We start from the raw sequence: 27949 nt of genomic DNA on the forward strand, positions 1-27949 counted from the left end.
AGTCTCTACTTTCTGAAACCTTCCATTCCTGTAACTGATGCCAGTAGGTCACAGTGCCTCTTGACAGCTAAACAGATGGGCAGAGGTCAATTTTAGTGTGTTAAAGTTTTTATTGTGTTGGAAGAACCTGCAGGGGGCAAAGAATTATTGTCACTGTGTCTCGCTGAGGGCCATTGGACCAGGTAAAGATGAACACAAATAGTAGGTCATCTCCAGGAACCTCCTAGGCTGAGTGTAATTGTGCGATTCATTAATGAGAATTGCATTTGTCTCTCTCCCTCCCCTGCTAGGAGCCTCATTCTGAGCCATCCTTGAGTAATGTCAGACTAATTGATCTCCTTCTATTAGAGTCTCATCTAATTTATAGGCCAAAGCTCTGGGAAGTATCCTTCAAATCTGCTAGGAAGCCTCATGTAAACTCTCGAGATCAAAATGTTAAGAATAAATTTGGCTTTGGAAATCAAGAGCCCTATATTAAAATGAACAGATACAGTCAGAGCCACTCCCACCAGCATAACCCATCAATACCTGTGTGATGTGGCATGAGGGGGCTACCAGCGGCTTCAAATTCAACTGGACGTATTTATCTCCCAGGTGCCTTGAAGTTACACCATTAGAGAGTAATCCCACATTTTGGCTGAAAGCATTGAGGAGATTGCGACCTGTCAACTTCATAATTACTGTGAATTAATACTAGACTGCTTTTCTTCCTGAAGAAGTCTCAGGTGAAATGGGGCTCTCCATCCCCACAGTTTGGAATTAAAAAGGGAGAGATGGGGGAGGTGGAACACAGAGGGTGGGGTGGGAGGTGTAAGAAAAGAACATCACATTTTTCCAGCTGTCAGTCTTCCTACAAGAAACCCACCCCAAAAGAGTCCCCAGAAAACATCAAGTTATCATTAAAAGAATGGCAAACCCCAAACAAAACAAATCAATGTTTCTGTTTTCAAGTCTGTAGAAAACATTTCTTTTTCCCACTTCAACAGTTCCAGACGGAGGGCAAATATTTCCACACTTCTCCATAAATCTGGAGTCAGTTGAGCTATAAGAGAATTTCTTCTTCAGTGTCCCTCGTGATGGCACGGAAAGGGGAAATAAAACTTCAGTACCAAAGGCACAGACTTTAAGAGCTGGCTGAAGGGCTGGAGCCAAGCCCTGGTTTCCATGGAGAGATCAGGGGCCAGAGTTCTGCATTCCAAGCAGGCAAGGGATTTGTATACCACCTTACAGGCCCATAAATCCTCCAGCTTTAGGGCCCCCCTCGAACGGCTGCCAAGGCAGAAGTATATATTGTCCACTAGAGTCTGAAGGCTCTAGGATATACGACTTGAAATGTTGCCAACACAGAATGTACTTGGGAGACTGTTCTGCCTCAGCGACTGTTTCAAATAATTGAAATGTAGCCTTTTAAGTACCAGGACAATTCTGAAGCTTTAATTATTTAGCAGGAAAGCATCTCCTCTCCAACTAAAAATACACTTAAAGAATAGAGCCCTCGAGAGGCTTGTGGTGGGGAAGGCTTTGGCAGCAGGTAGATGATGTCTGAATCCCAGTTCCGCCCCTAAAATGTGAGTCAGCTGGCAGAGGTTTGATTCCTCTTTTGTTTTGTTGTTTTAACGTCTTCCGCAATTTAACTTGCTCAAAATTGAAAGAGAAAAGGCAAAACTGGGGATCACGACTCATTGGCGGGTCTCTGTGAAAAGTGAATGAAGGCCTCTCTCAGCTAACTGCTTATCACCTGCATCCGCTCAAGACACTGTGTCTGTTGCTGTCATTGACATCATTATGGTGATTCCTCCCCCTCTTAAAACCTACTGAACACACTTTCCGCCCTGGTCTCCCTTGTGGAGAGCTGATAAACACCTGTTTTTATAATTTGCTTTGATACAGCATGCCTTTGGGGGCTCAGGAAGTATAAAGACAGGGCCAACCCCAAATACAGAGTCCCGTCGGCTATCACTTATGGGATGGCTCTGCTGCCCCTGAGCTGCATAGAATAAAACCTCACCGTATGACACGGCAGTCCCTTCACTACCTCTTATCTGTGTTCCCTGTGATTCAGATAAATGAAGGCAAAGCTTGGCAGCCTGCTGAGGAGCAGGCCTGCGCTGTGTGACCTTGTATTCTCAACCTTTCAAGGAAACAGACACACTGCCTCCTGGGGTGATCATGAGCATGAGGGGCGGTGATGTAAAGGAAGCCAGTAACACAGTGTTGGGTTCATCATGGAGGCTCAATAAATGGCAGCAGTCACTATTGACTAAGAGCCGCAGGGAGACGATCAAGGCCATACTATCGCATCTTTACATTTGACCCAGCAGTGAACCCGATTTGGTTATAGTCAGGTTTGTAAGATTATCTAATTGCCTGATCATCTCTTGTATGTACACATTTCCTTTGGCAGTTAAGGTTTTCCCAGTGTTTGGGAAGGCAGTACCGCAGTGGTCAGAGGTAAATTGCCAATGGGCTGTGGTAAGCTAGCAACAGAGTTCTGTGGACATGGGGGTCTCCAAATGACAGACTGTAGGATATAGCATTGAATGAGCAGAAAATTTGAGCTAACCTGCCATGTAATGAGCCAAGCACACACAGAAGGCCCCAGGCAGAGGCTCCTTGATCCTAATAGAACACCTGAAGGAAGGACCTTGCAAATTCAATATTTATGGAAAGATTGTCCATGCTCAGAACACCTGAAAAGGCTCAAGTCAGCACCAAAGAATTATTCTCCTAGTATCTCCAGCTGCCAGGATGCTTTGCAATGTTAGTTGGCTGGTTAAAAGGGCATTTTATTAAATAAATGAAATATCAGAACTCCCACAACTAGTAGCTGAGTGATCTGGACATAGGCATTTGCATTCCGGGAAGCTTGTTCTCTCCCTTGTTAAAGGATTGTGACTCCACTGCACCTATCAAGCAGGGTACATTGGAATATGAACACAGTAGGCACATCAATAACTTAAACCCTGGGCGAGTGTTTGCTACAAATCTGGCTGTCTGAAGGTGACTTGGCCTCTCTGGACTTGAAGTATCCTTCATGGAAGGCTTGCAGTAAATAACCAACACACTGCTCTTCTTCAAGTCCCATCTGCTGCAGAGAGAGGAGAGGAGAATGCCAGGCTGTAACTATGGCTTTACCTACAGAATTGAAATACTCACCACTCTTTGGAGCTGTGGTCAGCTCCATACCTGGGATCAGGCATGCTAGCAACCTCTGAGGATGTCTTATAGACAAATCCCCTATAATATTTCAAATAAGGTCAAAATCTATCTTCTAAAAAATAAATTAAAGCCTGAAATATACGGCGAGTGTCAAGGAGGGTGTGGGAGTGCCGTGCTGTGTGTAATTTCTGGGATTCTGTTGTTCTTTATTCGCCTCTAAGAACTGCTGGAAAATGTGGAGGGTCTTGTGCAAAAATCTGCCTGATGTCAATTCCACTTGCAGAGCAGTCCATCTTGTCTGGAGTGTGTGTGTGACCTTTGCAGGTTGTCACATCCTGGGCATGGCACCAAGTGATCCTCTGCAGGGGCTGGCATGGAGGAGCAGACCCTGAGCCGCAGGGCGGTGCAAGCAGCAGTTTCCGGGCCCTGTGCCAACCTCCAGATAATTGCCAGCAGCGGGAGAGAGGTGGTTGAGGTTGGCGGAGCCTGTCTCTAACAGATAGATTGCCCCCCCCACCCTACCCCCTCACCGCAGCAGCATCATGGCAGTGAGAAGGGGTGGGAGGGGAGAGCCAAAATGTACTCAGGGAGGGGGCAAGAGGGGAGAGAGCAGCTGGGAACAGCTGACTGTCAGAGTGAGGGACAAACAAAAACAGACAATGGACAGATAGCTGGGGGAATGGTAAAAAAAAAAAGACAGAGAGGCACTGGCACAGGAACCAGAGGAAGAGAAGCACAACAATGCAGCAAGATAAGCGGAGGGAGCTCAGAGACGCGCAAAAGCAAAAACAAAGGGAAAGGAGAAGGCAACACAACCTCTGTCCTAAGCAGAATTCCATGCAGGGTTTGGGGGGTTCAGCAAAAAGGCCTAACTTCCACTATCAGTCACAGAGTCAGGGGAAAAATCAAGGAGAGCCCCCAAATCCACGTAGCCACATCAATGGCTGCTCAGCCAGCCAATGCTGTTGCATGACGACAGCAGGCCTGTTAGCACAATGAGTAATATTTACATCCGGGGTGCTCTATGTCCCCTGCACAGAGCTCAGCACACACACGTATTTTCAGCTATCCACCTATAAAATCTTTGCTAGCAGTTATAGCTCATCTCTCTAGTATTCAGAGCAAGGCAGCAAACAGACATAACCGGAAGTCCACCACAAGGCCGGAAGTCCAAGGCAAGGCTGTGAGTCCAAAGCAAGGCCGGAAGTGCACCACAAGGCTGGAAATCCACAACAAAACCTCTTTTCCTTCTCTTGCCTCTCATGGCAAAAAAAAAAAAAAAAAAAAAAAAAAAAAAAAAAAAAAAAAAAAAAAAAAAAAAGACAGAAACCCAAACCGGAGCCTGGCATCTTTCCTGATTCTCCTTCTTTCTTTCCTCTGTTCTTTTCTTCTTCCCTCACGCCCTCCATTTCTCCATCCACCCGTTTCTCTTCTTTCCGTAGATCCCTACTTTAAAAACCACGAGGCCTGACTGGAATACTGAGCTCTCGGGGTGGATGAGCTGAATACGCCATGGTTCAAGAAATAGTTTCCTACAGGTACAGCTGCTGTGGCAAAAAAAACAAATGTAGAAAGGAGCTACTGACTGACTACCGAGATGAAAGAGCTGGGACAAATGTGGAGGAGTCACATTGCTAAATATGAGGTGGAGATTGCTGTCAAGTTGTAAATATTAGAGACTTCCACTGGGTGGGAAATATAAAGAATAATGTCTTCCTGGTTTTCCTAGTACCTCAAACATGCTAACAATAGTAACGGCCATTTGCTCTTGAGTACTTTATGTGCTGGGAGCTAAGCGTACATAATTTTGTCAGCCATATGCCTGTAGGTCTGTAGTAATATTCCCATTTGAAAGATAAGCGTTGCAGCGGGATTCCCTGTGCCATTCCAGTCAGATCAAAGCTGTCGGCTTTCCATTATTGAAGTCTTATTCTGTGCACTGGACAGCAGCTGGGTAAGGAGACTGTCCTAGATCTGGTTGGAAGGAAGATGTAATAATGGATGGAAGAGAAAGGGGTGAGATGATAGGCAAAGAAAGACAGATAAATAGCTATATCTGTGAAGCCTTGGTACCATTAGGGAATGGCTAGCACATGGACACGTTTGAGCTTTTACATGAAGGAAGGAAGGTTCAACAGATTCGTTTAAGATTTATTTTGAATGAGAACAGAAAATGAGGTCCATCTGAGCTGAGCATGGAGGCTTGAATTCAAAACATGGGACTGTGGGATGCAGAGAAAATGCATTCCACAATGGAAAGAATAGCCATGCCAATCGATGTAAAAATAGACTCCATGAGCGAGCCTGTGGTGGCGCCCACCAGAGGGCAGACTGTGCCCAACTTTCCAAGTTCGAATCCCGCTCCCCGTGTGACTCTCAGCGAGTCTCATGGGAAAAAAAAATAGACTCCATGAGGTTATCTTATTTTCTGGTACACACCAGAAAGCTATCTCCACTCCCCCCCCCTCTCTGTCTCTCTCTGTGTGTCTCTCTGTGTCTCTCTGTCTCTCTCTCTCTCCCTATCTCCCCCTCTCTCCCCCATGCAGTGTTTGTGGAGTGTATTTGTTTTATGAGGTTTAAGGAGTACTAAAGATTAAACTCAGAGTCTCTCAAATGCCAGACATGCATCCCGACCCCCCAACCCCCAGCTCCATCCTTACCCTTTATTTTATTTGTTTTACTCTGAGCTAATGCCTAAATTGTCCAGGCTTTCCTTAGTTTTACAGTGTCCCTGCCTCTTTCTTCTTAGGAGCTCAGAGCTAGTTACAGGCATATGATATCCTATCTGCCCAAGAGCCTCTTTGAATCAGTACAATTGTGAGAGAAAGACTAAACAAAACAAGTAGAGTGGGGTTCTAGAAGAAGAAGAAGAAGAAGAAGAAGAAGAAGAAGAAGAAGAAGAAGAAGAAGAAGAAGAAGAAGAAGAAGAAGAAGAAGAAGAAGGAAAAGAAAAGAAAAGAAAAGAGGAAAGAAACTAGAGGTTCAGTGGGCAAAGACTTGAAAAGAAAGAAAAGAAAAGAAAAGAAAAGAAAAGAAAAGAAAAGAAAAGAAAAGAAAAGAAAAGAGGAAAGAAACTAGAGGTTCAGTGGGCAAAGACTTGAAAGTCTGAGTAAAAAATATGGCCCAGTTCCCTACACAGCTCTGAAAATGAATGAAGGTCTGAATTCACTGATTCTTCCACTTACCAGATATTTATCCCATGCCCATTGTGTCCTCAAACTCAGCTAGACAGAGGCACACATCAGTGCACAAAGTAGACAGAGACTCTGCTCTTGCAGAACCCTGACTCATATAAGGACATACATGTTATGCCTTACCTAGTGATGACAGGACAGAGTCCATGTGGGTGGAATTTTCAGTGTTCATAGCAGACAGGTACTAATTTACCCATGGTGCATCTGTGTAGATGTATGACCTGGAGCTGTTAGGAAATAATGCAAGGGTAACTGGGGTGTGGGATGGAAAAAGTCACAGCCAAGAAGGGATTCTGTTAGCCAGGCCTGTCTTGATTGCAATTAACAAAGCAAACTGGCTTAAGTATTAAAAGGTGATTCATAGGCTCTGTGGACAAGGTTCATAAAGCTAAGGGGTAAATGATGGTAACCAGAGATGGAGGGTTTGACACTACCCATCCCCTATCATTGAGAATTTCGTTTCAGCCCCTATGGCCTCATACCCTGACATCTGGCTTCCTCTGTCCAGATCCATTTGAAGCTATGAAAGAATTGACTGTTAGTCGCATGCTCAGATGTTGGGCCATTGCAGTAACCAGAGAGGTGAGTTCTATGCTAGACTAGGTTACCTGTTACCTGGTCCCTTTCAGTTAGTGGGACCTAAATAGTAGAAATCCACTATCGAGGCTGACACAGGTAAAGAGGCATTTCATTTAAAGACCTATTGTGTTGAGAGCTTCTTCCAAAATACAGAATATAAAGTTGCTATTATTGAGAGTGGGGTAGAAATGTTACTGCTGCCCCACCCACTCCTGCACATAAATTACAGAGTGATACTGTTGAACAACAGGAGGCCTTCTGTGAATACCTCCTCCCAGAGGGAACAGAAAGTAGTCCTTCTGAAGATGGAGTGTGAAGTGTGAGGGGTAGGCTCACTTATCACAAAACCAGGTGCCAGAGAGTCCCAGGACTTACCAGAGCTGTGTCACCAGAGCCTCCTGCTTGCCTTTAAAAATATCAAGACAGGGAAAGCTGTCACCCCTTTTGCCACCAACCTCCACCTCCCACTCCCAGCAGGATGCGGGACTGTCGAGAGCAGTGCCTTCAGTTGGAGACTCTTCATTAGCTGAGAAGGGCAGCCCTGCAGGAAACCAGCACTGAGGAACAAGAACAATTTGAAAGGATGCAGGAGGCATTAAGCCAGAATGGTTCTCCAGGGGGCGGCAGGGCTAAGTGGAAATGCAGGCAAAAGGAACCAACGGGGAACGAGTGGGGCCATCATTCAGCAAAGAAAACGAATGCTTACCATCAGGGAAGAAGGCAATCTCGTTGCCAGGAAGGAGAAATCAAAGCAAAATGAAGAGAAATTTGAGCAAAAATCAATGCTTTAAAAACATATATTCATGTTTCAGAGAGAAGTTCTGGAAACTCTGAGACAGTCACAGTTTGCTCTGATAAAAGGCGTATTAGACCAGAAGAAGAGCTGGATGGGGGTATCTGACCTTGCACGTGTCAGTGTCACGCCATGTGGTCTTAGACTCTGGACTGTGTTTCCCCACTTGTAAAGTGACTCGAGAATCCCCACACTGCACGTAGCACAGTATCATGTAGGAACCTGCTGAGACAATGGAAGCAAGGAGACTTGAAAATACTGAGCAACAAGTATGTGTTTAATTAGGGTAGGTGAATAATTAGAAAATGACAGTTAGAAATTGGGTCACTCTAACCAGGTAAAGAAGCGGGCAGTGATGAAGGCAGTTTAAGGCTTCAGATTCAGGTGAGCTGCCATTCTACTCAACGCCAAGGACCACAGTGATTTTCTCTGTGTTTTTAGAAAGTATACGTAGCTCGTAAGAAGCTTCCACATTCTCTGTCCCTTGCAAGATCAAGGAAGATGCAGAAAAAAAAATCATGAGATAAAAACCTGAAAGCCTCCTCTTTGTCTAGTAAAACAAAAACATGTACAAAATAGTACAACTCCCTCCATGGGTGGAAAAAGAGATGCAGGTTGAGGAATCAATAATATCAGCAGAGCTTGGAGTAAGACCTGAGCACAGATGGACTTTTTCCTATCCTGCATCTAGAAGTGGACTGGGGAAAGGGGAGAAGGAGAGGAAGCTCATTAAGGTAGAGGTCAGAAAAACCATTGAGGCAGCACGTGTGCCCGCTGTACTTGGAGGGATGGTCAGTGTGGATGAAATATTGCAAGGCAGAGATAGCAATCATTTTTAGAAATATCCAGGCTGCAGAAATCCTTAATATTAAATGAAGGAATTGATTGCGAAGACAAAGAAAGCCTTTAGGGGACCCTGAAATAAAGGGGCTGGCTGGGCCAACAGGTAAGTAGATGGAGGTAGGGATGGGTTCTTGAATAAGCAAGGAGGATGAGACCATGATTAAGTACTTGGCAAAAAATGAACTCGGGGTATAGGAAGGAGAATCGGGTGGCTGCAGAGGAAATAAAGAATAACCGGGTTTATAGATGCGTTTATAGATAATAAGCTAAATATTTTTCTAGTTCTAATTCTGCCATGGGTTTTTCTTTATTGGGGTACTGGATAAATGCATACATTTAATATGAAACTTTACATTTGGTACATCAATTCTAACGTATAGATGCCCATTGAGTAGTATAGTCCCTGAGTCAGGTTAATTCTGGTCTATGGTATTTGTATTTATTTCCAATATTTTCTACAATAAAGTAAAAGGAGAATGGAGGACGAGCAAGGGGGACACATGTGTGAAAGTGTTTGTTACACAGCCCCGACAACCTACATTCCATCCCTGGAATCCATGCAAAGATAGATAGAAAAGGACAACTCCACGGAGCTTCCTCTGACCTCCACACATGCACTGTGGAATTCATGCCTTTGCATACAACACATACACAGAGACTGATTTTTTTTTAATTTATTTTAAAGAAGAATAATGAGGAACTGCTGGCAGGCTGTGGTATCTACTTGCCTACAGAGACCCGGTTGACTGCATCCTAAACAACTATAGTCGCAAAACTGTATACACTATTTGTGTCCTCTGCCTGGTGCAGTGAGAGACAGAGAAGGCTTCTGAGAGAAGATGTTATGAAGTCTCAAAGGTTATGTTTACCTACCACCAAAGGAAATTAAAAAATATTCAGAGAAAGGAAGCATCATGTGCCCAAGGAGTGCAAAACAGAGCCTCTGATCTGAAGAGTGTCTCTGAGGCTATAAGAACAGAGAAAAGACTGGAAAAGGGCTGGCCCAGATGATTTAGATCCATAGACTTGAACTGAGGGTGTCTGGACCAAGAGAATGAAGAGGAGAGGAAAGACTGTCAGATTTTCTTAGAGCTGTTTGTACAAATACAGGGACTTGAAAACTAAAGATAGTCTTCTAGCAAAGTTCAAAAAACCTGTTTTAGTTTCTTTCAGACTTCTTTTTAAAAAAAAAAAAAAGATTTATTTATTTATTTATGTGAGTACACTGTCTCTGTCCTCAGATCCCATTACAGATGGTTGTGAGCCACCATGTGGTTGCTGGGAATTGAACTCAGGACCCCTGGAAGATCAGTCAGTGCTCTTAACCGTGAGCCATCTCTCCAGCCCCATATTTCAGACTTCTAATATTTGCATGTCTGTTCTTTGTATTTCTATGCACTGCCCCTCAGCATAATAAAATTTGCTGTTATATTTTTGGTCACAAACATTCATAATGCTGAGAGTGTCCCTGTAGGTCATGCCCTGAACTCAGCCTGTGACTATTGTCTATCTTCTCTCTCCTCACACCTGAACTGTGTTAGCATTTTAAAAAGCGTCACAGTTCATTAATATCTTCACGGTTTCCTCTAACCACCGTTTCTGCAACTCCTTAACTCAATTCAGCACTGAATTTATTAAGATCTCACCCAAGCCTTTCAATCGTTTCCCCACGTTCTACCAGTGGCTGAAGTTTTGCCTCTAATGGACTCAGAACAAGGTTCAGGCAGGAGCATCTTTCTGGGTCTGGGTGTTGGAGCTGTACTTGAACAATAGTTTGAACATGTATAATCTTTGTCTTGCCTAATTCTCAATGGTGAAGTTTTGTATGTGTGGAGTTTTGATGATGGTGTAACAGCAGGCTTTCCATCCATGCCCAAGTTCCCTGAAACAACAATGCTGAGACTTCTTATATATGAATAAATGCCTAGGCCAATATCTTGGGCCTGTTTCCAAACTAGCCCATAACTTAATATCCTGTAGAGTTTTATTCTATGAGTGCCAGTTACCTGGTCCTAAGTTTCATGTGACTGTCTTCCTCTGTATCTGGGGAGAATCTTCCTGCGCTCGTTTCTATCCCAGAATTCCTCTCTTTGTGCCAGAGCTTCCACTTTCCTATTTCCTGCCTAAGCTAATAGGCCAACAGCATTTTTATTGACAGGTGAAGTTTCCACACAGTTCGCCAGAAGTTCTCACTGTGTGCCAGACCATAGTGCCCATTTAGAAAGAAGAGTTTAGCATGGTTTATTTTACTTCGTGTCAAATTTGGTCATCTGGATGGAAGACACCGTTGCCTTCAGGGTTGATATGACTGCATAAAGACTTCCTGACACAGTCTGTGATCTGTGGTCTGCTACTCTCTGCTTTGTGTGGCATTCAGATTTCAGCAGTTTTCTTTTCCTGGAGACCTTTTGTTATCATGTTCTTCCAGATATGTCTTCTTTTCTGTTTTTTGTGCACACACACACACACACACACACACACACACACACCTGCTCTGTCTTTTATATACTTGTTCATTCCTTATCCTTTTAAAACATTTGGTGTGACTTCCTATATTCTTTGGGTTTTTGCCACCTAAAATGGGTCTCTAATTTGGAGATGACTTTGATTCCCGCCATTTCTTCTTTGGGCTAACTCGCTCATGCTTGTACATTCTCTCTCTCTCTCTCTCTCTCTCTCTCTCTCTCTCTCTCTCTCTCTCCCTGTCTCTTCCTCTTCTCTTGCTCCTCCTCTTCCACCTTCTTGTCCTTACAGATTTCTTTTTTAAAACTATTTTCTTGATTAAAGTCTGTTGTGTTGACGTGTTTGTTGGTTTTATGGTAATTTTCTTAGCATACCTGGTTTCCTTTTTCCTGATGTCAACATGATTTGGTCGGGGTGTGTTCTTTGCCTATGCTTTTTCTCTGATTATCAATTCCCCTATTATAATATCTTTATAATATTATTCTGATAGGTTTCTTTAAAAATCCCAGCTAATAGTTGGCTGGGACAACTCCCTTTTACCCATCCATTTTGCAGCAAGCTTTAGGGGAGGAAGGACTCATAATAGTACCCAAACACAGTCTGATTTGTTTACAATGATACTACCTATCACATGTGGGGTTGTAGCTATTTCATGTGTACAGGTTAACTTCATCTTTATATCTTACTCTAAGAAAAGAGGAGATCGATGGTTGCAAGACTGATTATTATGTACATTTTCTCCTCTGTCTTTCTTCTCCAATAGGCATATTTAGATGCTGAACCTACAGATTGTCTGTTTATTTGAAATCCCATATCTCTGCCTCTTAACAAGGTCTAGGACTGCTTTTGCAGAGTGTCCCTCACTTTAGATCAATTGTTCTCACAAAGCCTTTTTTTTTTTTTTTTTTTTTTTTTTTTTTTTTTTTTTTTTTGCTTTTGCCCTCCTTCACAAACTCTGGGCTCTGCCCACTTTGTTTGAGGTCTTTGGCAGATCTTCCCGCACCTACTGGCTATCGTTGCAAATGCATTGCTTTTGGCAGACCTTCCTCCATAAAGGTGGGTTCTGTATTTCTGGTTCACATTTTCCTTGGTTTTTTCAAATGAATTCAAAGGAAGTGGACAGGGCTAGCTGAACACAGCTGTATTCAAAGTAGATGTTCCTTCTATACAGCTGTGCATTCTCTAACTGTCCACCCCTGAATCTCCAGCACCTACGGCTGTACTGGGGAAAGAGGTGATGGTCTGGAAATATTTGATAAACAAAATGAAGGTGTACAAAAGCAAACAAATATTTATCAGATGTAAGAGCAGAGACAAGCTTGTATTAAAGGACTTTCTTTAAAAAAACTTTAACAAAGAATGTTCCTGGTTCTTCATGGGATGGGCACTACCTCCCAGGATCTTCTCATAGCTCACACATTTCCAGCTACTTCATCCACCTTTGTTAGATCTTCTTAGCACCCTGCTCTCCCTGGGCTAAGTAACTGTGTCTGATACCCAGGAACTTCTAGGATCAGTAAATTCTATAGGAGCACTTTATGTGCTGGGTTTTGTGAAACCCTAATCTAATCTCTAGCCTTGGTTTTTATGCATATGTTTTTAATTTGTTTCCACTTGGCTTGCTTCTAAAATTGGCAAGGCTTCTTTCCTCTTTAGTGTACATTTTTAGAAAATTAAAGACAAAAAAAACCAGTCCCTTTGTACCCCCATTTCAGTAAATAACGGTGATAACATTCACATCACACACAGCAGTGCCCCAAAAGCCCACAGGTGGCCAGAACTGTGTCCAGATGCAGGCATTAAACAAGGATTATTCAAGAAAGGGGATAGTGCAAAACAGGAGAACTTATTTCATTCCTTGTGAATTCTTTGGGGTTTTAAATTCAGGAGTGGGAGGGTTGGGTAGCCTCCCCTAGAAAGGAAGATCTTTAGTCAATACAGCTACCAGAGTCCAAGATTCACTCTGGTTTCCTTTTTCTAAAAGAAAGAGCCTTTGACTAGAGGAATCTGTGTCATCTCAATCCCCTGAATGTGAGAAGTATATCTCAGATGGCTCTCATGGCTTCACTAAAGGCAAATAACAGAGGCCTAAAAGGTAGATTTTGGCTTCTGGCTTCCCTTAGGTTCTGCTCAGAATATTCAAACATCTAATTCCACACTGCACTGGTCCTTTTAGAAATCACCCACGGGTGAATTCCTTTCTTTATTCCTTTGTCTTGAGTCATTCAGAGTTCCTCAAATCATTTCTACTAACACACTGCTCATTGCTGAGCTGACTGCCAGTGACTATCCACCCCTGCCTGTCCCTGCCTTCAAGGCGTGTCCACACCTACCTGGGCATCCACACTAAGATGCACAGCATCTCAGGAGAGAAAAGGACAAGGAGATACATGGCTTGCCTACAGAAACATGATGATCGGCTCTCTTCATCTCTGGCCGTAGCTGGAGTCATCAGTCTCCCTCCTCCCAGACATATATTATCCTCATATCACCAAACAGCTTTCTCTTACATATCTGAAAATCTGCGCCTACCCTCACCCAACCTCTACCCTAGGAACTTATCTGGAAATTTCTCAGTCACTCTGATTTACTGGTAACAATCCCAGTTAATGTCTGGGTACTCACTTATCCTAGAAATGAGTTTTTTAATGACAAATTGTATGATATATTGAAAAGCTAATGCTTAAAATTTAAAATGCAGCACAAATAAGAATTGCTCTAATCAGAAGCAATGTCCTTATTTTCTTCCCTCCTTTGTTAAAAATACTAGATCACCATGAAAATGAGGCAGGCAAAGACCCGAGTCCAAGTCCCCACACTGCCTGCAGCAGGGAGGGGAAAGAAAGGTAGTGAGATCAGTGGAGTTGCTAACACAGCTGCTGGCTAGGCTCAGAGGTGTTTTATGGAGCTTGAAGGAAGAATCTATTCCAGAGAATAGGAGGAAGAGGCAGGCCTCCAAGCTCAGAAGCAATGGTTTCAGAACAATGCAATTCCTGGGCCAAGGAAAATGACACTTACAACGTCTGGACATTCTGTGTGGCTCTCTTGCCTCCCTTTCTGTGGCCATAATGTGCCAGTGACCTCCCTCTGTTATTTCATTTATGGCAAGGACTTTGGGTCTTGCATCTGGTTATAATGGTGAACTATGTATGCCATCTACAGTGGTCATGGCTAATGATCCTATTTTATTTCTTAATTAAGAATTTGAAAGTATCACAAATTACTGCAATTAACACACATTTTCTTCCTCATTTATTTGCTTATTCAGATCCTAAAATTGCACCCTTAGCTTCAACCAACCACAGGGTTTGGAATCTGTTAAAATATATAGCATTCATTAAAATATGCATTTGTCCCCAACAATGAGTCACTGTGGTTCAGAAATGGTGCTGTTATCTGTGTATAGGAAATGCTTCCAAAAGAATAACCATTGAATTCAGCCCATCCAGCTTGGTACCACAAAATCTGAATTTATTGACAACGTCTTAGGTAATTTAAATAGGCTGAATATTTTCAAAATAGCCTGATGTATTTGCTTCCCATTCAGTGTTGTTGCTCTCCCTTCCAAAGCTCCTGGAAACAGTGAGCATCACCCCACTGTCAGAACATCAGTGTTCACTCAAGATAAGTCTAAGTCGAGTGGTTTTAGGGTGCCTGAACTCATCAGACTGGCTTCAAAACAATGTTATTTTGAGTAGTGCTTAACCTCAAAATAACTAGTAATTTTCAAGAATCAAACTTAGTTTTTTTTCATTCTCAGGTTTTTTTTTTTAATTTAGATTTTTAACTGAGTTATATGGAGACACAGCTTTAAAAGGATGGTTGAAAATAACCCCAAATTATATTTTGAACTATGCTACAATGCTAATCATTGCAGCATTCTTTCATAATAGAAAAAGAAGTAAAAGAGCAAAATATGCAGCAACAAAATATGATGTGAACTGTAATACAGCTGAAGTATTAGTGTGTACTATACTGTGTGTACTATACTATGCATGGCTGCATTATCCTAAAAAAAAATAGCTTAAAACAACAATAATAATAGTTACTTCACCAAATCAAAGATATTGCTTTCCTATGTGCTCTGACATGAATCTCTCACAAAATTGCAGTGCAGATGTTTTCTGGAACCATGGTTTTCCCGTTGCAGGACTAGGAAAGGAAGCACTTTGAAGTTTACTAGAGAAGTTTTTGCCAGGACTCCTTCATTTGTAGACTGTGGATCAGGCATCTCCTTCAGTTGCTTGCTCTGTGAGCATTTCTATAGGAAAGTTCATAAAATGGCTCTATTACCACAAAGAAGCCAGAGAGCAAGGGAAGGTGAGCTAGACAAGAGACAGAGTCAGTTTCTGTCACTTCATCTCAATCTCGACACTTTCTCCCTATCCTGTTTGTTTTGACTTTAACGAGGCTTGTCTTGACAGTAACCCCTGAAAGCCATCTGAGATGCTGTCTGCCAATTGTGGTCTGTTTATTGCTAAAAGTTATCTATAATGTCAATTCAAATTGAAAAAGTATTACTATAAAGTCATGTGTATAGTATGACCCCTGTTTTCAAACTAAAGACAGTATGTCTATGTATACACACATTAAAGATCTAAATGTTCCATGAGTATTTTATGTATAGATCCTGTTCTTCAATCTCTCTGTGTTTTCTCTAAATAAAATTATCATTTATAATTTTCAAAGGTATCATAGATATCATTAAATAAAGAAAGCAACTTAGATGCCTCAGTGTTTCTAACATCTGGTATCTTTTCAGGGCTATTTCTTACCACTTGAAGTCATATAAACAGAAGTTATCAAGACCACCAGGACCAAGGAAACTGTGAGTGTGTGCTAAAATTTGTTGCTGAGGTTATGGCATCTAAAACAGCTGTTGTAAATAGCAATAGTATAATGAAAAATTAAAATGGGTTTTTGCTCTCTGAGATCACTGGGGCTCCCTGAGAACTAAAACGGACCTGAAAGAAGTGGGTTCTGTGAGAAGGCTTCCCCCTTGAGCTTCTGTCTTTTCCACTCGATTTTCTTTCTAAAAGATACAAGCTAGCATAACCATACCACCACCATCTCTGTTGAATCCTGGAGGAAGAGTTTCTATTTATATGTCAAAAATAAATGAGAGGATCTGGCACTGCAGAAAAAAAATTGAAAGTTTGAAAAATGAGAGGGATTCATAAGGCAGAAGATAGAGTTCCATCAGCTTTAATGATCTAAATGAATAGATAATAATCTATATGATTAGATAATAATCTCCATCAGCTTCCATGATTCATGTATGAGTAGACTCCTGGCTCAGATTTAGAAAGGCATCTACACCACTGTTAATGTTGTCTTAAGGTCACTAATGAAAATTACTGTAATGCCAAGCAAAAATTTATTAATTGATTGATAACCACACCAGCCACTCTACATCAACACAGAGAGAAAAAGTAGCCTCTTAGGACAGAGAAGCAGGTATCAATGAGAAAGGTAGGTAGCAGTCATCAAGATGTCAGGATCTTAGGCATGATATCAAATACTAGTAGATCTCTTTCCATGGGGAGCCACAGGACAATAGATGTTATAACAGATAACACTCAAGATACCAATGTCATACAGTAGATAGGAAAGCTACTCTAAGAAATTAGATTGCAACAATAATTTTGAATTATATATATGTGTGTGTATATGTGTGTATATATGTATGCTCAGAGATATGTTTCTCTTTCATTACTTTTCGTGCTGGAGAATCTCTTCCAAACCTGTCACCAGCAATCTTTAAGGGACATGTATAGTTTGGATGCATTGGATGACTTCATTGTATCTTTATGTATTGATTTGGCACAAAGAAGTGCCAGAGTCCCCTGAATATGTTTTAGAAGCTTCAAGTCTGAAATGAAATAAACAACTTGAAAGGTTGAAAATGGATTTAGGAGCAGTGTTGTTAGAAGGTAATAATAATTAGAGTGGATCGTTACATTTTGTGGTTTTTAGAAATCTGTAATAAAAGAAAATCTTGTGATTTTAATTTTTAGTAACAAATACATATAATGGATTAAAATTTACCTATTTTAGTATTTTAACAAGACAGGAAGGAAGGAAGGAAGGAAGGAAGGAAGGAAAAGGAAGGGAAGGGAAGGGAGGGAGGGAGGGAGGGAGGGAGGGAGGGAGGGAGGGAGGGAGGAAAAAAAGAAGGGGTTAAAAGAATTTCAAAATCAGACCCTGGCAGATCAGCATAGAGAATGATCACCACTATCGCTGTGCTATTGCCATTATTATTTTATGGTTAACACAGAGCAGTTAAAGAAGTGGCAACTGTAGTGGTTACCTCTACTAGGAAGCTAAAAAAAAAAACCCAATGAATCTCTATGTCACCCCCTTATAGTGCCCTGGTTTTCTTGACGAATTCAGTCTAGGAACACTTTTTAAGATACTACAAATGGTGACTAAGGGCTGCCAAGATGGGTTTGTGGGTACAATCTCTTGCTGTAAAAGCCTAGTGACCTGAGTCTGATATGCCCAAATCCATGGAGGAAAGAAAGAACTGACCCATAACTGTTCCTTTGACCTCTGACTTCTGAACTACACAAATGTACCATGGCATGCCCTTACACACATGCACACAGATACATGCACACACACACACACACACACACACACACACACACACATATATACACACACAGATTCTTCATCATCATCATCATCTTAAATAATGACTGACTTCATTTTCTCTACAGTCAAGACATGATATGTTTAGTCTTGGTATCTATAGTGTTTAATAATTTAGTCTCAGAATTAAATTTTTAAAATTTAACTTTAAATCCACTAATAAAAAATAAAAAGACAAAATCCATTAGTCACTATGCTTGGGATCAATGTTAACATATAAGGAGCTTTACGGCATGTGACCCAATGTTTTTTTAAATTTTATAAATGAGAAAATGAAAGTGCAGGCATGTCCAAGGTCATAAAAAAAACAGGTGTTAAGAAGATTCTTGAGAGCTGAAGAAATAACTTGGAGGTTAAGAGCACTGACTGCTCTTTCAGAGGTCCTGAGTTCAATTCCCAGCAACCACATTGTGGCTCACAACCATCTGTAATGAGATCTGATGTCCTCTTCTGGCCTGCAGGCATATACACAGGCAAAACACTGTACACATAATAAATAAATCTTTTTAAAAAAGATTCATGAAGGACTACATTAGTTTTCTGTTACTAAAGTAACAAGTTACCACAGTCTCAGAGACTTAAAGCAACTTTATAGTGCTGTACTGTAGTTCAGAAGTCTGATATAGTTCTCACTGGTTAAAAACAAGATACTTGCAAGGCTGGGTTCCATTTTGTAAACTCTGAGAACAACCCATTTATGTTGGCTTTTCAGTTTTTAAGAGCTGCCTGTGCTCCCTGGCTTTTGACCTCTTTCTCCATCTCTGAATTTGATAATTTTCCATTTTTCTTGATCATTCTCTAATCCTATTTCCAACTATAACCAGAAACAATCTTCTGCTTGGCAGGCCTCACGTGACTAGACTAGATCTAAGGTTTCAATCCGTTTGGCTCCTAAGACACAGTACTCACAGGTTGATGGGGATGCAGACATGCACATCTTTGCATGGAGGCAGGCACTAATTTGTCTATTTCAAGGCGAAGAAAAAAAGCATGATAAGTTAATCATGTCTTGGCCAAAAACAAGAAAGAAATATTTGTGGACTCCTGTTGCAAGCTGGGGTCCTTTGGAATCAGTCTCTGAAATGGAAGCGTTTATGTTAAAGATATGCTCTCCTAACAAGCTTTTGCAGGGGATGGGAAGGTAAGGAAGCAAGAATGCTCCCAAGGAAAAGGGGCCTCCAGATGTGTCACAAAGCCTCCACCCATCACATATAAATTTCTGACTTGGGATTCTCAAGAATGGCTGGATCTTTAAGCTGTTTTCCCCCATTGCTCTGCTCTTATCACATCAAGCAGTCACAAGATGTGATCGGAACTGTTAAGGACGGGTATACCAATCCCTTCTCTTCTGAGAACAACTTGCAAGTGCTAGGGCAATGGTGTCCCTTATCCAAGCAGAAGGATTCAAGCAAGCTGTGCCCATAAATCCCATTCCTAAGCTTCATGTTCTCATGTGAAAAGAAAAAAGATTTGGCCATAGTCTATTTGGAATAAAACAGTTGGAAAGAAAGCACAGAGTGGTCCTAGAAGTAAAGCTTAGAAATCAGTAGGGAAAGAACCCTGCATTTCATTTATATTTTAAGGTTAGACAAGACAAGATTTGGAAGGAGAGTAGAATTTCACTAATACTGCATGAAAAGTCAAGCAAGCGTGGGCAAGGACAACAGAGGAATAGAAGAAGATCAATGGTGTTGGCTCTATTATTAAAAACACAGATGATGAATTATTGGACTAAGATCCAAAGCTAAGTCAGAAAGCCAGGGCTCTGTCTAAACTACCACAGAGAAGTGTCTATTGGCACAGGCAGGGTAGGCAGTCATGATGGGAACTTAGGGACCCAACAACTTCTCAATTGAGTTGAAAGCAAGGTCAGCCAGGGAAGGGGTGGAGCACTGATGAGAAATTCTGTTTCAATAGAACTAACGGCAAGAACTTAATTACCAAGGAAAGGACATTCTGTATTATTAATAGATTAAGGAGCAGGCTATGGCGTTGTATCATCTGGCCCATGAATGTCATTTGGCCCAAGTCCAAGGCTGATCCTGGCACAGGAGTGAGAGATGCAAGGGTCAGAAAGATGTAGGGCAGAGCCATATGCTCACTCCAGGGGAGGTACTCTCACATTATCTCAGGGCTGACCTCGGGGCTCATTTTAACTGAATGGAGTCTGCACTCAGCAAGGAGAGACAAAGACTGATTTGTTTCCACCCTTGCACCCACAGGGTTCTCACTCCCTCAGGTCAGTGCTGAGTATCTGCAAACAGGTAGCTCTGCTTGTCTTTCCAAACAAACTTCATGGACCACTCACCCACCTCTACTTTCGCACACATCCGGACCTCAAAGTCAGGAAATGATACTTATCAAAGAGACTTCCAGAGGCCAGAGAGATGGCTCAGTGGATAAAAGTGCTTGCCACTCAAGCCTGATGACCTATGTTCAGAATTCACATAAAGCCAGATCCACATCTGTAATCCCAGTGGCTCAGTGGACAGCAGAGCCACGTGGAAGCTCACAGACCAGCTAGCCTGCAGTGCACTGTGAAGTGGAAGAAACAACAGAGATCTTGACTTAAAAGAGAGTGGAAAATGAGACCATCACGTACTACATAAACACACACACACACACACACACACACACACACACACATCACATTCATACCATATACACATACAAACAGAAAAAGAAAGAAAAGAACAAACTTCCAGCCAGGTGCTACAACTGTCTATGTGCGTAGCTCAAGGTCAGCCTGATCTACATAGTGAAATCCTACCTTAATAACAACTATTATTATTATTATCATTATTATTATTATTATTATTATTAATTTAAAGAGAGAGTTCCTACATCTTCTAAAACAGTATGTAAACATTACACTGGGCCAACAATGCCTGCTAAGAAAGTGAGTTTGATTCTACCACATACTTTGATTCAAGTGACACAGGTAACTCAGGACATTTCACACATGCACATGTCAGTAAAACCACTCAGGGTACCTGTTATTCCCACAGAGCCTCCCATTTTACCAAGAACCTCTACTTACATTTCCTTTTGAATTTCATGGCACTGATGGGTGCGATTGGGTATCATGTTCTTTGTTCAGATGAATAAATTTAGACTCTCAGAGTATGAGTGCCTGACGACACATAGAGTCTGACCCAGCACCCCGGTTCTGTGCATGTTAGCTGCCTCTAGCCCATTAATAAGATAAAGCCCAAAGAGAAAACAGCTTTGCATAGCAGGGCTGGGAGTTTGGGAGAAAGGAGCATCAGGGAGAGCAGAGAAGACCGAAGAGGAGATGGTCTGAGCTGTGCATTTGTCACTGTTCATGCTGAGGTTATGGTGGTTAGCCCTTTCTAGGTTTGACTTGTGATTTTGAGCTCACAAGAGCACTCTCACGCATTTATCTCACTTGATAAGCTCAGAAACCACTCCAGGCAGGTATAGGGCAGTTAAGAAAATAAAGCCTAAGTAGTCAGGTGGTTCAGCCAAGACTAGATAGGCATTTGACAACAGAGTCAAGGCTAGTACCTAGACTTTATGGCAGGTTACCATTGGAATGAAGGGGACAGCAGAGAAGTCTGCAGACTGGCAGAAAGGAGCAGTTTATTAAAAGAGTAAGCAACACACATATGAAAGTTAAAACGGTCAATAACACTCAAAAATGGTCACAGGGATCAAAATAGATGACCTAAAAGTATGATAGAGGTAGGGGATACAGAGGCCACTGGAAAGAACCAGAAAGTCCAGGAAGAAAATGATGCATGTATGTTTGGAAATTTGACGATTATAACTAAGCAGTAAAGGTATGGGATATTTGATCCCCAGTGTCCCCAAAAAAGCATATTTTAATGTTGGAAGTCAACATTAGAACTCCCAACATCACAAATATAAAAATGATAAATACTGCAAGTAAATTCCAGGAAGATGAAAAGCTAGGGCTTTTTAAGTTTTAAAATATTATAATAAAATTCAGGAAAGTATTTTTTATGCCAGGTCATCAGGGAAAAATTCCTTAATATTCAAAACAAGTACAAAAGGAAAGGACAGATCAGATGATGTCACAGTTTAAGTTTTCTGTAGAGCCATAGACATCGTGGGCAACACTAAAGGACAGGTGATGGGTTTGGAGGAGCTGCCTAAGGTGCCCTGCTTTGTCATCCATCGATGATATCTATCGATGAAATGCCAGTTAAAGCAAAGTGGGGCCATTTTACACCTATCACATCATCAGAATCTAAAAGTTTGATGATGTCAAGAAGATATTGTCACCCTGAAGAGACTTCAGATTGTTTTTTAATAACTCCTAGAACTGAGAAGTTGCATGCCCTAACACAAACTAAGTTTATGCCACAATATCTACCCTAGATATTGTGAAATGCAAAATGATGTTTGTAATAACAACAGCTGAGACAGCCTACATGTTCGTTGACAGGACAATGGGGAATGCATGGAGACCACAAAAACGAACATTCATGAGCTACACACACACACACACACACACACACACACATGTTTGGAAAGATGGTCTTTAAAAATTTGGGAGGAGCAACAGTGTCAGCCGCCCAGACCCCCCTGGAGCTCCCGGGATCTGGACCACCAACCAAAGAATACACATGGAGGGACCCATGGCTCTGGCCGCATATGTGGCAGAGGATGGCCTTGTTGGACATCAGTGGGAGGAGTAGCCCTTGGGCCTGAGGGAGTTTGATGCCCCATTGTAGGGAAACGCCAGAGCAGAAAGGCGGGAGTGGGGGGGGCACACTCATGGGGGGGGATGGGATAGGGGGTTTCCGGAGGGGAGATCTGGAAAGGGGATAACATTTAGAATGTAAATAAAGAAAATATCCAATAAAAAATCTAAACTGAGACTGTAGAGATGGCTCAGCAGTTAAGAGCACTAGCTGCTCTTCTAGAGCACCAGGTTCAAATCCCAGCACCCACATGGCAGCTCACAACTGTCTGTAACTCCTGTTCCAGGGGATCGAACACCCCCACACAGACATAGTTAAGTCAAAACACCACTGTACATAAAATAAAAAATCTAAACTGAGTTTTAAAATCAAACTGTATGGTGGTGAGGAGGGGCAGGCCACTGGTAGAGCATTTGCTTAACATGTATAAGGTCCTAGATTTCATCTCCATCACTAAAAAGAATAGATGATAGATAGATGGATAGATGGATAGATAGATAGATAGATAGATAGATAGATAGATAGATAGATAGATAGATAGACATTTTAATACAACACTTACACTTATATGTAAAACATAAAACAATATGACTGAATGTATTTCAGACATGCATAATGAAAGCATAAAAGCACAGAATATTGCAAACAAGTTCTGGGAAATGTTTTTCAGAAATAAGGTAAAATAGACTCATAGAGAACAAGAAAAGAATTCAATTACAAGGGTAGTGTTTTATTTGTTTAATTAAAAGTAAAAACAAATTCACCATTGCATGTTTAATATAGCAAATGATTCAAGAAAAGGGAAAGGAAAGGAGAAGTTAGGACCACCAGCGTCTTTCCCCTAGGGAAATGAGAAGGCAGAAAGGAGCAAGAACCTGCCAGGCAACAGGATAGACAGCTTGGAAAAATATTTAAGGCTTTGGATTTACAGAGATTTAAATGTAAAACACATTCAGTGGAAAACACACCTTGAGTTTTGCTTTTTTCCTAGACTGGCAATAAGCTATGTGGTGATCCCCCCCCATCCCCCCGTGCTAGGAACACACAGTTGACACAACTCTAGCCATTAAAAACAGCCATAGTGCACTGCCTAACTGAGCTACAGTGTTCAGTAAGCTACATGTGTTTACTACCTCTTCCCACTTACAATACTCTCAGCTTATCACAACACAACTCCATTCTTCATGAAGCCAAAGGAGTCAAAAAAAAAATGATCTCAACTAAAATCATGGATCAATATCCCTAGAGATCAGTGGGAGAAAGAGACCAGCAGGATGTCTATATGAGTTTTCATTCCATCTAGGGCACTGAGTTATGATTTGACCTGGTTCCACTCCCCAGCGTGTGGACCAGAAATGATAACGATAACCATGCCGCCTCATACAGCTAGTGTTAGCACCAAATGAAATAATAAATGTGGGAGGACTTTGCAGCTCAGCAAGACAGGGGGGAGGGAGAGCCGCCATTTCTCATCCTCTTCCCTTGTCCCTTTCCAAGTACATTAACTGAGCACGGTGCATCCAACAGAGTTAAGGCTGTGCTCGCAAGTGTCCCACCGCGCCCAGTGATGGAGCTTTCCTACAAATAACTCTACAGTGCAATTAGACTCCAGTGAGTTAATCATGGATAATGTAATTATAAGAAGTAGCAAATAAATTGATACTACTTGGCTACTTATGTTTTTAAGAGGAGGCAGGGAGAGAAAGAATACAGTGTGTGAGAAAGATTATCCTCTATGGAAACAACCACCACCACCCCAGCCACTTGGCCTATATTCAGATTTACCCCAAGGAGCAGTAGGCTGCCTCTGATGTTCTGGGTAGCTGTAAAATGCTCTACAGCCTCAAATCCCAGCTTTGCCCTGATACAGGAATGGCCCTGGTCTCTAGCAGATGTGTTCATTAAGTGTCCCGAAACAGAACATGGAGACTAGAACTATCATGTTTTCACCTCATCTTATTTGTGCTGGTGTTCTTTATGTGTGTGCATGTTTCTGTGTGTCCGTGTGTAAGTGTGTATGTGCACAGGCATGTGGAGGATAGAAGTTAGCCTGGAATGTCATTCCTCAGCTATCATCTACTTTGCTTTCTAAGGTAAGGTCTCTCACTGACATGGAGCTTGCTGAAGAGTCTAGGTTGTGGGGCCAGTGTACCTCAGCGAGCCTCAACACTATGACTCTAAGCACACATCTCCACACCCAGCCTTTCAGGTGGGTGCTTGACATCAAACTTGTGTGTTCATGTTTGGAAGGTACACACTTTACCAATCAAGAGATCTCTCAGCCCCACTGAGCATGCTCTGTTCCCAGACAGGTTCATGCCAAGCTGGGGTTGAGCAGTAGGGAAACAGGAGAGAACTGAAGGAGAAAGAGAGGAGAGGAGGGGAGGAGAGGGGAGGAGAGGGGAGGAGAGGGGAGGGGAACATAAAAGGGAGGGGAGAACTCTTGGACTCCTGTTGCAAAGGAAAGACAGTAAGGAATTGGGAGAGAAGCTAACATTTATTTAAACAAGAAAGCCACCTACATTTTTCCAGTCAACATACCAAATGATACTCTCTATATGAGTTTAGTATTTCATTTGTCTGAGAGTTAAATAAGATAAAAAAAAAATTTCCAAGAGCCCAAAGAAAATAAGGAACAAAGAAGGATTCAAATTTAAGCTCATAAACTCAATGATTCATCAAAGGCATCAGAGGCCTGTCCAAGTGGTAGACTCAGCCAACTATAATGTGGCTGTGTGCTTGTCCTGTCCATAAACATTCCCCTAAAGGGACTTTTATTATTATGGTACTATAGGAAAGCAAGAGGACCCAAACTAAGTCCTGTCCATAAATGTTCCCTTAAAGGAACTTTTATTATTATGATACTACAGCTAAGCAAGAAGACACAAACTAAGACATAGCCTCACATTTACCAGCTTTCTGAACTAATTATATCCTTAAAGCATGCCTATAAAATAAATATCATGTAGTATCTTCCCAGGAAAATATGCACAGTGCTATGTAGCTGAAATCCTTTCAGTGAAGGAGTTTATTTGCGCCACATTGCCAGGTAGGAAAAATGGCACTATCCCTAGTCACAGCACTGCAGGTTAAGAAGATACCTTAGGAAAAGACAGATAAGCAGGAGTTTCTGGGGTCCTAGACACAGGGTGAGGATGGAGGGAATCTGGGACACAGCTGAGACCTCTTCAGAACTGTGAAATATCTTCCTGGGATGGAGCAATCCTAGAGTCTGTGGTACAATTCTGTTTCTCTAGATGTCTCAAGTAAAGAAAAGCATCCTTGGGAAAGGAAAGGGTCTTAGGAGAAAGGAACCCAAGGTGTCTTGGTCATAGCATGACCATTGGGAGGAATGGTCCATACCTATTCATTTCCTGCCAGACTCTCAGTCCCTTCCTGCTGAAGCCTTTCCACCTCCACTCTTCCACCTCCTTTCCTACATTTTCTCCATGTTCTACTAGCCCCCTGTTCCCTTCATGGCCCCCTCAATGCCACTCTGTGACCTCCACTTGAACTCCACATTAAACACATAAAACAATTTAAAGCTTGGATGTATATATAAGATTCATACAAATATGACATCTGTCTGTCAGGGTATCTTCACTCAGTATGATTTTTCTAGTTCTTGCCACTTATCTGCAAATTCCATTGTTATTCCTATTTACAGATGAATATTCCATTGTGTATATGTACCACAGTTTTATTTGGGGGTGGGGAATCATGTTCTCTCTTCCATTCTGGGATTCTTGTCTACCTTAAGCTTGCACAGGCCTTGTGCATGGATCAGAATGTCTGTGAGCTCATATGTGCATCTATTCTATTTCATATAAAGACGCAACTTCCTTAAAGTCATCCACCACCTCAAGCTCTTTCTGACTCCACTTACACATAGATCCCTGAGCTGTGAGGGGAGGGATCATCCCACTGTGGCCCTTCAAGTCTCTTATTCACTACACATTGCTCGGTTTGTGGGTTCCATGCTAGTTATCATTTGCTCAAAGAGGAAACTTCTCTGATGAGGGTTGAGCCATACACTGACCTGCAAAATTCACAGTTCTGTTTTGCATTGCTCTTGTAATGGAAATCTAGGTCTATTCTGTTTCTTAGCTACTGTGAATAGAGCAGCAATGAACATGGTTATATAAATACCTTCTTCAGCAGGGTAACATCCTTTGGGTGCATGCCCTGGAATGGTACAGCTGGGTCATGTGGCAGCTCTATGGCTAGCTCCTTGAGAAACCTCCAGACAGAGTTTCAAAGTGCATGCATTAGTTTCCACTCTCATCCATTGTAGATGGATTCCCCTTTTACATATCCAAGTCAGCATTTGTTGACATTTGTATTCCTGATGAAGGCCATTCTGACTGGGGTGAGATGGAATCTTAAATTAGTTTTAATCTGCATTTTCCTGGTGGTTGAGGATGCTGAGCATGTTTTAAAGTGTGTCCTAGCCAGTTGTTATTTCTTCCTTTAAAATTTTTCCTCACAGACACAAAGGGAACAATCCAAAAATTTAGATGGAGGCAAAAAAGACTAGGGATAGACTAAGTAATTCTGAAGCAAAAGGATATGATGGATGGTATCACCAACCATACACCATTTCAAATTATATTACAGAGCCATAGTAATAAAAGTAGCATGGTGCTGCCACAAAACAGATGCTTAGATTGGTGGTATAGATTACAGACCCAGATATAAACCCATACAACTATAGTTACCTGGGGTTTTTTTTCCCCAAGACCTCAAAAGTGTTCGTTGGACAATAGATAACATCTTCAACAAATGGTGCCGGGGTAAATGGATCCCAACCTGTAGAAAGATTAAAGTAGATCCCTATCTCTCACCCTGCACAAAACTTAGCTACAAATGGATCAAAGACATCAATATAAGAAGGGAAAAGTAGAGAATGTGCTTGAACTTATAGGCACAGGTAAGGACCTTGCACAGGAAAAAAGGAGAGCAAGAATCAACAGACAAAAGCTCATGAAACTAAAAAAGCTTCTGTACCACAAAGGAAACTGTGAATCAGAAAAATAAGAAGCCCACGGGATGGCAGAAACCCAATTGCCAGTTATTTATCCAACACAAGGTTAAGATCTAGAATACATAAAGGACTCAAAATCCTAAACAAAGATAATATCTGACCGTGTAGCCCTGGCCAGCCTGGAACTTACTATGTAGACCAGGCTGGCCTCAACCTTGTAGTGATCCAGCTTCCTCTGCCTCTCAAGGGCTGGAATTGCAAGCACATACCACCATAATCATCTGCGCTGTGAATGAAGGAAGCCTTCATTCCGTGACTTCCCACATTTAACTTCCCCCATAGTGAATGGCTTCTCAGACAAATTCCTACCATCCCTAGAGGATGAGGTAGGTACCAGATTCAGGATGTAGAAGGGAAGGAGGAGCAAACATACCCCTTTAGGGGAAGTGCACAGTTGCTTCTAATGCAGATAATCTCAGAAGGGGAGGAACCAGAAGTCCTGTAAGACAACATCTCTGAACCTCCTCTTCATACCACAGAGCCCAGGAGGGCATCTGGCAGACTGTACATGTTTGCTTAAACTCAGCAT

The 27949-nt window shown here is 41.9% G+C and overlaps 1 protein-coding gene across 1 annotated transcript in view; it reads left to right on the plus strand.

Moving 5' to 3' along the window:
* Slc14a2 (solute carrier family 14 member 2) overlaps positions 1 to 27949 on the plus strand; it is a 427138-nt gene that overhangs the window by 233558 nt on the left and 165631 nt on the right. The window contains exon 3 of the mRNA XM_034518114.2: positions 15794 to 15859. The gene's annotated coding sequence lies outside the window, so the exon portion shown is untranslated. The remainder of the gene's footprint in view (positions 1 to 15793; positions 15860 to 27949) is intronic.

The sequence above is a fragment of the Arvicanthis niloticus genome, chromosome 14 (assembly GCF_011762505.2).
Source record: "Arvicanthis niloticus isolate mArvNil1 chromosome 14, mArvNil1.pat.X, whole genome shotgun sequence".
NCBI lineage: Eukaryota > Metazoa > Chordata > Mammalia > Rodentia > Muridae > Arvicanthis > Arvicanthis niloticus.